The sequence below is a fragment of the Spinacia oleracea genome, chromosome 4, assembly GCF_020520425.1.
Source record: "Spinacia oleracea cultivar Varoflay chromosome 4, BTI_SOV_V1, whole genome shotgun sequence".
Taxonomy (NCBI): domain Eukaryota; kingdom Viridiplantae; phylum Streptophyta; class Magnoliopsida; order Caryophyllales; family Amaranthaceae; genus Spinacia; species Spinacia oleracea.
The window spans coordinates 100,291,141-100,299,542 of NC_079490.1; positions in this window are offsets into that span (position 1 = coordinate 100,291,141).

Sequence of the window (8,402 nt, forward strand, 5' to 3'; positions counted from 1 at the left end):
GACTTCTGCGACGGTGGTGTGCCGTCCATTCTCAGGAGCTTGTCTGACTGGGATATCGTCCAAAGGAGGTGGGCGAATGTCAGGCTGGTATATTTTTCCTGATCTGGTGAGGTTGTCGACTTCGGGTTCTTGAGTGGTGGTGTCGATGAGAGCATACCCGGGCCAAGTTTCAGTAAAGAGGTCCTGGCCCGACACTTGAGATAGGTAGATATCTTCAGCATCATCATCCCACACACCGCACACTTCTCTCTCGATTCGATCCATAGGGACCACAGCGAGTGGTGCACCTTGAGGTGTAATGTACACCGTAGGGTCGAAGTTCTCATTTTCTGGTTGGTCGAGAGAGATGTGACAAGAGCCGAGTGGGCTCTTGTTGTTGTTGGGTTTGCCAACGTTAGGGAGAGGTATCACTTCATCCTCTATCATGTCCTGGATGGTATTCTTTAGGTTCCAGCAGTTTTCAGTGTCATGCCCATTTCCTTGATGGAATTTGCAGTAAGTACCTTCGACCCAATATTTGCTTTTGACATGAGGGTCACGGGTGGGGCCTATAGGTCTCAACTTTTCTTGATTGGTTAATCTTTCAAAGGCTTGTACCAAAGTCGACCCGAGTGGGGCAAACTTTCGGTCTCGGACCCATCTTCCAGGGCTTCTTCGGGCGGGAGTCTCTTCTACAGCATGGACTTCTTGGGCTTGGGATGTGTTACCCCGATTATAGGTGTTGTTTTTATATGTGGGTTTGCTTTGTATGGTTTTGGCGAGGTCGTCCTCGATCTTTATTCCCACATCATAAACTCTTTTGAAAGTGTCAAGTCCCAGGTACCTAAGGTGTTGTCTGTAAGCCGGGTCCAGGTTGTCAATGAATTTTTGGACCAATTCTGTTTCGGGAGGCCTATTGATTAGCTGGGCCGCCTGGTCCCTCCATCTAGAAAAGTAGGTTGTGAAACCCTCATTTTTCTTTTGGAAGAGAACTTCCAGCTCGCGCATGGTGACTTGGAAATCCATGTTCGACGAGTATTGCTTGATGAATACATTGACAAAGTCTTCCCAAGTGAGGAAGAGCTTAGGGTTCTGGTGATTGTACCATTTGAGCGGCACAGGTTCCAAGGACAGAGGAAAGGCAGGTAAATACATGGACTTGTCCACGCCTTTCAAGTTCATGGCATTCACAAAGCTCAGTAGATGATCACGGGGATTGTCCGTGGCCTTGAACTTTGGTAAGTCAGATGAACTGAACTTTTCTGGTAGTTTGCCAGGAAAAGGTTCAGGATCGAGGGAGAAGTATTTGCTCCCCATGGTTTATTGTAGGACCATTTTTTCAATCCTCTTCTCGTTATCGAGGTCATTTTTGGCTTGTGCAGCCGCTAAAGCTTCATTTTCCATTTTTAATTGGCCCATAAGTTGGGTCATTTGGACCATCTGGTCTCGCAAATCTTCGATGGACATGTTTGAAGGTACGAATCGAGGTTAGGGAAGCGGAGATCCTTGGAATGAGGGATGACGGACGGAGCTTGGAGTCACTAAACCTGATGTTGGCGATGTATCTTCGAGACGCACTAACCGTTGATTCCCTGATCGGCACAAAGTGGCAGGACCAGTCCTAGGCATAAGATAAGCTAAAGTTTAGGTTCCCAAAGTTTCAAGCATTACTTAGTCTAGACTTCGACTCTCTCTATTGGTTTTTTTTTGCTCTTTCTTTTATTGGTACACTTTTTGGTTTTTTTTTTGTCATTCTTTGAATTTTCGAAACACTTGCCCGTGTGACATTCATAGTTATTAGCGTGTTCGGTTTTGGTGTCGAACATTGTCGCCGTAGGAGGCCTATCAACGACACAAAGAGTTATTTATTATTTGTTTTTTTTGAGTCGCCTCTAGAATCGAGTGCTTTTTCTTACGCCTTCATAGCAATTCTTTTTTTACGAACGTTTTTTTGGTGCTACGTGTTTTTTTCTTTTGCGCGGGCACCGAGGCCGCTGCGCCTGACCAGAAGGCCAAGCAGCAACTTCAGCGCCCAGCGTCGGGCGTGAGAAATTCTGGCGCCCAGCCAGGGGCGTTGAAAATTCGTCCATGGCTGATTCTCGTTTTCTGTTTGCGTCTACTTTTGTTTATGCGACTTTGATTTGCGTGCTTGCCTAATGACGTCCTTTACGCGCTGTGCAGCGTTTGTGGGATTCGTTACAGGCCATCCCGAGCGTCGCTTATTTTTGTGGCGATCATTCGGGTTTGCGGAACACGTATTTCGGTATAACTCTTTGGCAAATTAGTCTATGAATGTTTGGGCAATTTTTAAGGTCGTTGGTTTTCTAGGATAGTTTTTCACACACAATCACATATTTCGCTACACATAACTAACATTACATCATGAGGCAATAGTAACACGTCATGTAGTTTATGATAGGCTTCTATGGGTAGTTATTTGCGCCTGGCTTGGTACCGCTTCTATCGTAGATCCAACACATGCCCCGGTCGAGGTAGTGTCTTCAACAGACGAATTTCGCTCAAGAGGCCAACCCGCAAGTGCAAGCCAAGGGGGCATGCAGGCGAGAGGGACCTAATGAGCGAGCGATTGGGTTCGGGATAGGTGTACTACCTGCACAAGTACCGAGTGGGCAACATGCGCGGCGTGTGCACCCCCCTATTGGCGAAAAAAGGTATCCTTAGTCCCAACTCCCGAGGGAGCCGAGATTCGTTATGCGGTTCTGCCCGTTCACATTAATATGTTGATTCTCAGGTCGTCCCAACTTGATTGGGAAATAAACGCGGGGTAGGATCGTTTCACCCTTCGGCTATTTTGATTACCTACAAGCACGAGTATTTCCTTCACTATCCCCAGTGGAGTCGCCACTGTGAGGGGGTCGAAAAAGCACGAGGCTAATGCGTGACCTCGTCCCTCGTGGGTGTGACGATTCTTTTTATTCAATCAAGTGTAATTGGATTTCCTGTGAGTTTACACCCAATTGACTAGTAATATAGGAGTCGCCATTCAGTTTTTAACGACAATGAGAAAAACAGACAAAACCTGGTTACCGTGACATAAAGGGAGTGCAATTATGTTTGACCACGACGGCCGTAGGTTCCCTTGTGATCCCTGGTGGTGGGGATCGCTCAACGTACACCCGCAGGGTAGAGATTGAGGGTTCGGGGGACTGTAACTACCGAGAGGAGTAGTTGCTCTTCGATAACTCCAGAGGCAGGATATCCTTACTAGCTCAGCATAAATAATTGAAGGGACATGCGTTAACTATTAAACTAATCTGAGTTGATTTTAGCAATATGCAACATATAATACTAGATCGATCGCGATTATCTGATTTAGATTGCATTAAGGGACCTAGCATGATAATCCAATTTCCCAAAAATATTATATTTATTAAGCGTGATAGAACAATCAGATTTAGTTAGTTTAACAGTTCATAAAAAGGGCGAGGAAAGCAATTAAATCATAGAAAAGGAACACATTACGACTCACCCTTGAGAGGTGCGTCACGGTTCTCAGAAAACTAACCACTTTGACTTTGCTATTTCTCCTTTTTATTTAACGAATCTCAAATTATGGGACAGGATACGTTCTGTTCGATTTATGGATCGATTGCGACAGAACGCGTGAACAATTTCGCAGCGTGAGGCTTAGGCTAGGGGTTGGAGTCAATACTCAGAATATGAATTGTGTGTTGTTATTTCACGTCGAACTTGGGCTATATTTGTAGAAAAGAGTTTGTGGAAAGATAGAACTGCAGAGCTCTAATCCACAAAGAATTAGGAAAAAACACGTACCCAGGTAATTCCAGCGCCCAGAGCCAGGCGTTGAAAATAGGGTCTGGGCTGTTTTCTTAGTCAGATTCGGATTCCTGAAATCTGTAGTGTTTGAGACTTAATCGAGCCTTTTAGTGCGTATCAATTTCATGACGGAATGCGTCTGGGCCCGTTACGAACTCTAGGCTCGTTAGGATTTTAATTAATACGTAACTCTTATTTCCGAATCATATTAGGAATAGGATTCTCGCAGTTTTCTATCTCATTTAGGATTTATGTTGGAGTGCAACACCTAATTCTGACAGGTTTCTATCTTTTATGACTTGCCACTTTTAGAAGCTACCCTTTACGGCAGTTACTATTTATAGCAGGTTTCTATAAATAGCAGGTTTCGGGTGAAACGAGAAGGGTGATTGAGATTCGTTATTTTATAGGAGATGAGTTTTCAAGTGGAGATTTATGTTTTCATCATCCAACCTTTCCCTTTCGGCAATGGGGACAAAAGTAGGTGTCTACATTGTCCAACTTTTAGCTCTACTTACCACCTTGTCAGCCAAGGATTTACAATGAGCATACAGAAGCTTCTTAGTAGAAAGAGGCACGCCTAAGTACCTGAACGGGAATTCTCCCATAGGAATCCTAAGAGCATCCAGAATCTGCTGTTTGTCATGAGTAGACACCCCTCCTAGGTAGATGTTACTTTTCTCAATATTTGCTTCCAAACCAGAAGCATGAGAGAAAAGTTGGAAGGTTTCAAAAAAAAAGCATTGTTACTGAAATGAAATCAGCTCTAGCAAACATCAAGAGATCATCAGCAAACATGATGTGATAAAAATTTCTCACATTTTGGATGGAAGTTGGGATTTTTGTACAGTTGCTGCATGAGACGAGTGAGGTATTCCATTCCAATTGCAAAGAGAAAAGGCGCGGCTTGCCATAGTCCTTTTTTTGCCTCAAAAGGAGCACAGGGCCTGCCATTGATGAGAATGCTGTAGGAGATAGTTGTGATACACGCAAAAATCCACTGCACAAAAGTCTCAGGGAAACCCAGTTCCTTCATTACATCGTGAAGAAAGGACCATTCCAAAGAATCATATGCTTTCTTCAGATCAATCTTTAGCATACACCTAGGAGAAACATTGGCCCTCCCGTACCCTTTAAAAAATTCCGTGGCAAGCAGAATATTCTCAGAAATTGGTCTCCCTGGGATGAAACCAGCTTGACAGTCCTGAACAATCAATTATGCCTTGTATTCTTCTAGTGAGAATCTTAGAAATAATCTTAAAATATTGCAACATGCTATAGGTCTGTATTCCTGAACCCTCATTGGATTAGGAACTTTAGGAACAAGCGTGACAGAAGTGACATTAAACAGTTTAGACATGATACCAGTTCTGAAAAACTCCTGAATAGCAGAGTAGATGTCACCTTTAATAATGTTCCAGCTCTGTTTGAAAAAAACAGCATTTAAGCCATCCAATCCCGGAGCTTTATCATCTGCAATACTCCACATAGCCAGATCAATTTCTTTTCTAGTAACCTCTTGGGAAAGGTATTCTCCATCCTCCTTACTTAATCTAGGGCCACTTCTGAGAGCAGGAATATTGACAGTAGGCAGAACAGAAGCACATGAACCCAACAAAGATTTCTAAAAGCCAAAAATTTCACGTTGAATATCATCTGCATCTATCAGCCTATCCCCCTGATCATTGATAAGCACTGACATCCTGTTTCTTCTTTGCCTTTCTTTAAGAGAGGAGATTGCGTTGAGACAATTTTAAACCAAGCAATCCAAAAGCATAGCTTTAGCTATTACATTCCTTGCCTTTTTTCTCAACGCAATCTCCGCCTAGCTTACGAATATACGCAATACGATATACGATTAGGATCCAACATCTTATCGTATAATTATGTTTTCCAAATTAATTTCCCGAAAAGCTATTTAATGAATTTTTGATTCATTTAATCCGGCGATATGTTTTATATCATTGGTGTGACCTTGTAGGTTCAGTCAAGAGTAAGTTGCGAGCCTATAAGGATTAGGACTCACTGTTCATAATATTGCTCCAGCTAGCTGTTCCGATCACTTGATCTTACTGAATTAATTATTTGTATTTAATCTGAACCTTGGTATTATGTTAATGCCCCTTGGGGAAGGACACATTTTCTTTCAGTCTCTAACTTGTCCTTTACACAAGTGTTTATTCGCATTGCTTTGTCGGTTAGTGTTACTTGCTGAACATACGGTAAGATCCAAGCAATCCTTTTAGGTTCAGAAGTGATTCTTGGATTACTGAGTTCAACTGTTAAACTTTTACAAAAGGCTAAGCCTTAACCATTTTGAGAATCATTCATTTTCACAGTATCTAACTCTCCAAGAGGCCTTGTTACACAACAACACCATATCCTATCAAAGATAGGAGGACAATCCAATCTTGTAATCTATGAAAGACTTACTTTGAGTCATAGTAATCCTGAATACTGCTTTTATAGTCTCCTTTTACGGTGCGATGTTTAGCGAGCATCAAAGTGAACTAATCTTCAAACAAGTAATCATAATTACTCATGTTTTGAGGAATGGTTCTAATCACCATTAATGAGAACGATTTATGACATGATTTAATCACTTAAAGTGTTTTCATGGTCAATCTGATACGACATCCAATAAGTATCTACGCAAAATATTTCTACCATCCAAGTCCATCTAGTTCAAGAAACTGAATTATAAATCTACTTGCAATCAAATCTTCATTAGTCATTCTTCGTCCAACCTTTCGATGACCTGGATTAGGGATCCTTGTGACTTCAATATTCAACTTCACTTATGGGTATTTATTTACCAAATAATATAATCTTGATATCCCATTTGAATGTTTTGAATCACTTGGACTGTATCATTTAATACTAAACCAAAATTAAATGAATATGAAACTTAGAATTTCATAAATATGGAATGGTTGAACAAATTGTTTTAAACATAGATCCAACAAATTTTCTATAACAAAACTTAAGAAAATCAAAGTCGTTCTCCAATATGCTTGATTCCCATGGTTGCTACATGTGAATTGTGCTTCACTTGTGGCAACAATTTAGTCAATGGATCCGCGACGTTATCATCAGTTCCAACCTTGCAAATCTCGATTTCTTTCCTTTCAATGATTTCTCAAAGTATATGAAATTGCAACAGTACGTGTTTGACCTTCTGGTGGCTCCTAGGCTCCTTTTCCTTGGCAATGGCTCCACTATTATTGGAATACAAATCCAGTAGTCCTTTTATGGAGGGGACAACCTCAAGTTCTTCTATGAACATCCGAATCCAAACAACTTCCTTTGCTGCTTCTAAGGCTGGAATATACTTGACTTCAATTGTAGAATCCGCAATAGTGCTTTCCGCAATAGCAATTTTCCAGCTTATTGCTCCACCATTGAGGCAGATCACAAAACCAGACTAAGATCTGAAATCATCTATGTCGATTTGGAAGCTTGCATTCGTATAGCCTTAGCAATCAACTTATCAGTTCCACTATAGACTAGAAATCGATCCTTTTTCCTTTTCAGGTACTTTAGGATATTCTTGGTCGCAGTAAAATGCGCCTCTCCTGGGTCTGACTGGTACCTTCTCGTTGCACTGAGTGCAAACGAAACATCCGGCCTTGTACAAATCATAACATACATGATAGGTCGAATCGCTGAAGCATATGGAATCTTACTCATCTTTCTTCGCTCATCAGATGTTTTGGGACACCGAGTCTTGCTTAGATATATGCCATGTGTGATGGCCTCTTTTGGCTTCCATCACATTGAACCAAGCTAGCACCTTATCAATGTAAGTACTTTGGCTTAGTCCAATCATGCTTTTGGATCTATCCCTATAAATCTTGATGCCCAAGATGTGCTGTGCCCCTCCCAAGTCCTTCATTGAGAAATCTTCCAAGCCAAGTCTTTACAGACTCCAGCATAGGAATGTCATTTCCAATAAGCAGTATGTCATCAATATCAAGACTAGGAATGCAATCTTACTCCCACTGACTTTCTGACTTTCTTGTAGATACAAGATTTGTCAAGATTCTTGATGAAGCCAAATGAATTGACTGCTTCATCAAATTGTATGTTCCAACTCCTGGATGCTTGCTTTAGTCCAAAAATGGATTTCTTAAGCTTGCATACCTTTCCTGCATTCTTTGGATCAACAAAACCCTCTGGCTTTGTCATGAACACAATCTCTTTAGGAATACCATTCAAGAAGGAAGTTTTGACATCCATTTTCCATATTTCATAGTCATGAAATGCAGCAATTGCAAGGATTATTAGAACAGACGTAAGCATTGCAACTGGAGAAAAGGTTTCATCATAGTCAACGTCGTGAACTTGATTGTAACCTTTTGCTACCAATCTTTTTTTATAAACATATAAATTTCCATATTTTTCTTTCTTCAATTTGAAGACTCATTTGCTTCTGATAGGTGTGAAGTCATCCAACAAATCAACCAAATCCAAACTTGATTTTCAGACATGGAGTCTATTTCATATTCATGGCCTCTAACCATTTTGTGGAGTATAGGCTGGTCATAGCTTGCTTGTAGGACATAGGTTCGTCACTATCCAATATGAGAACTTCTAAGTTTTCTGTCAAGAGGACTCTAGTCCAT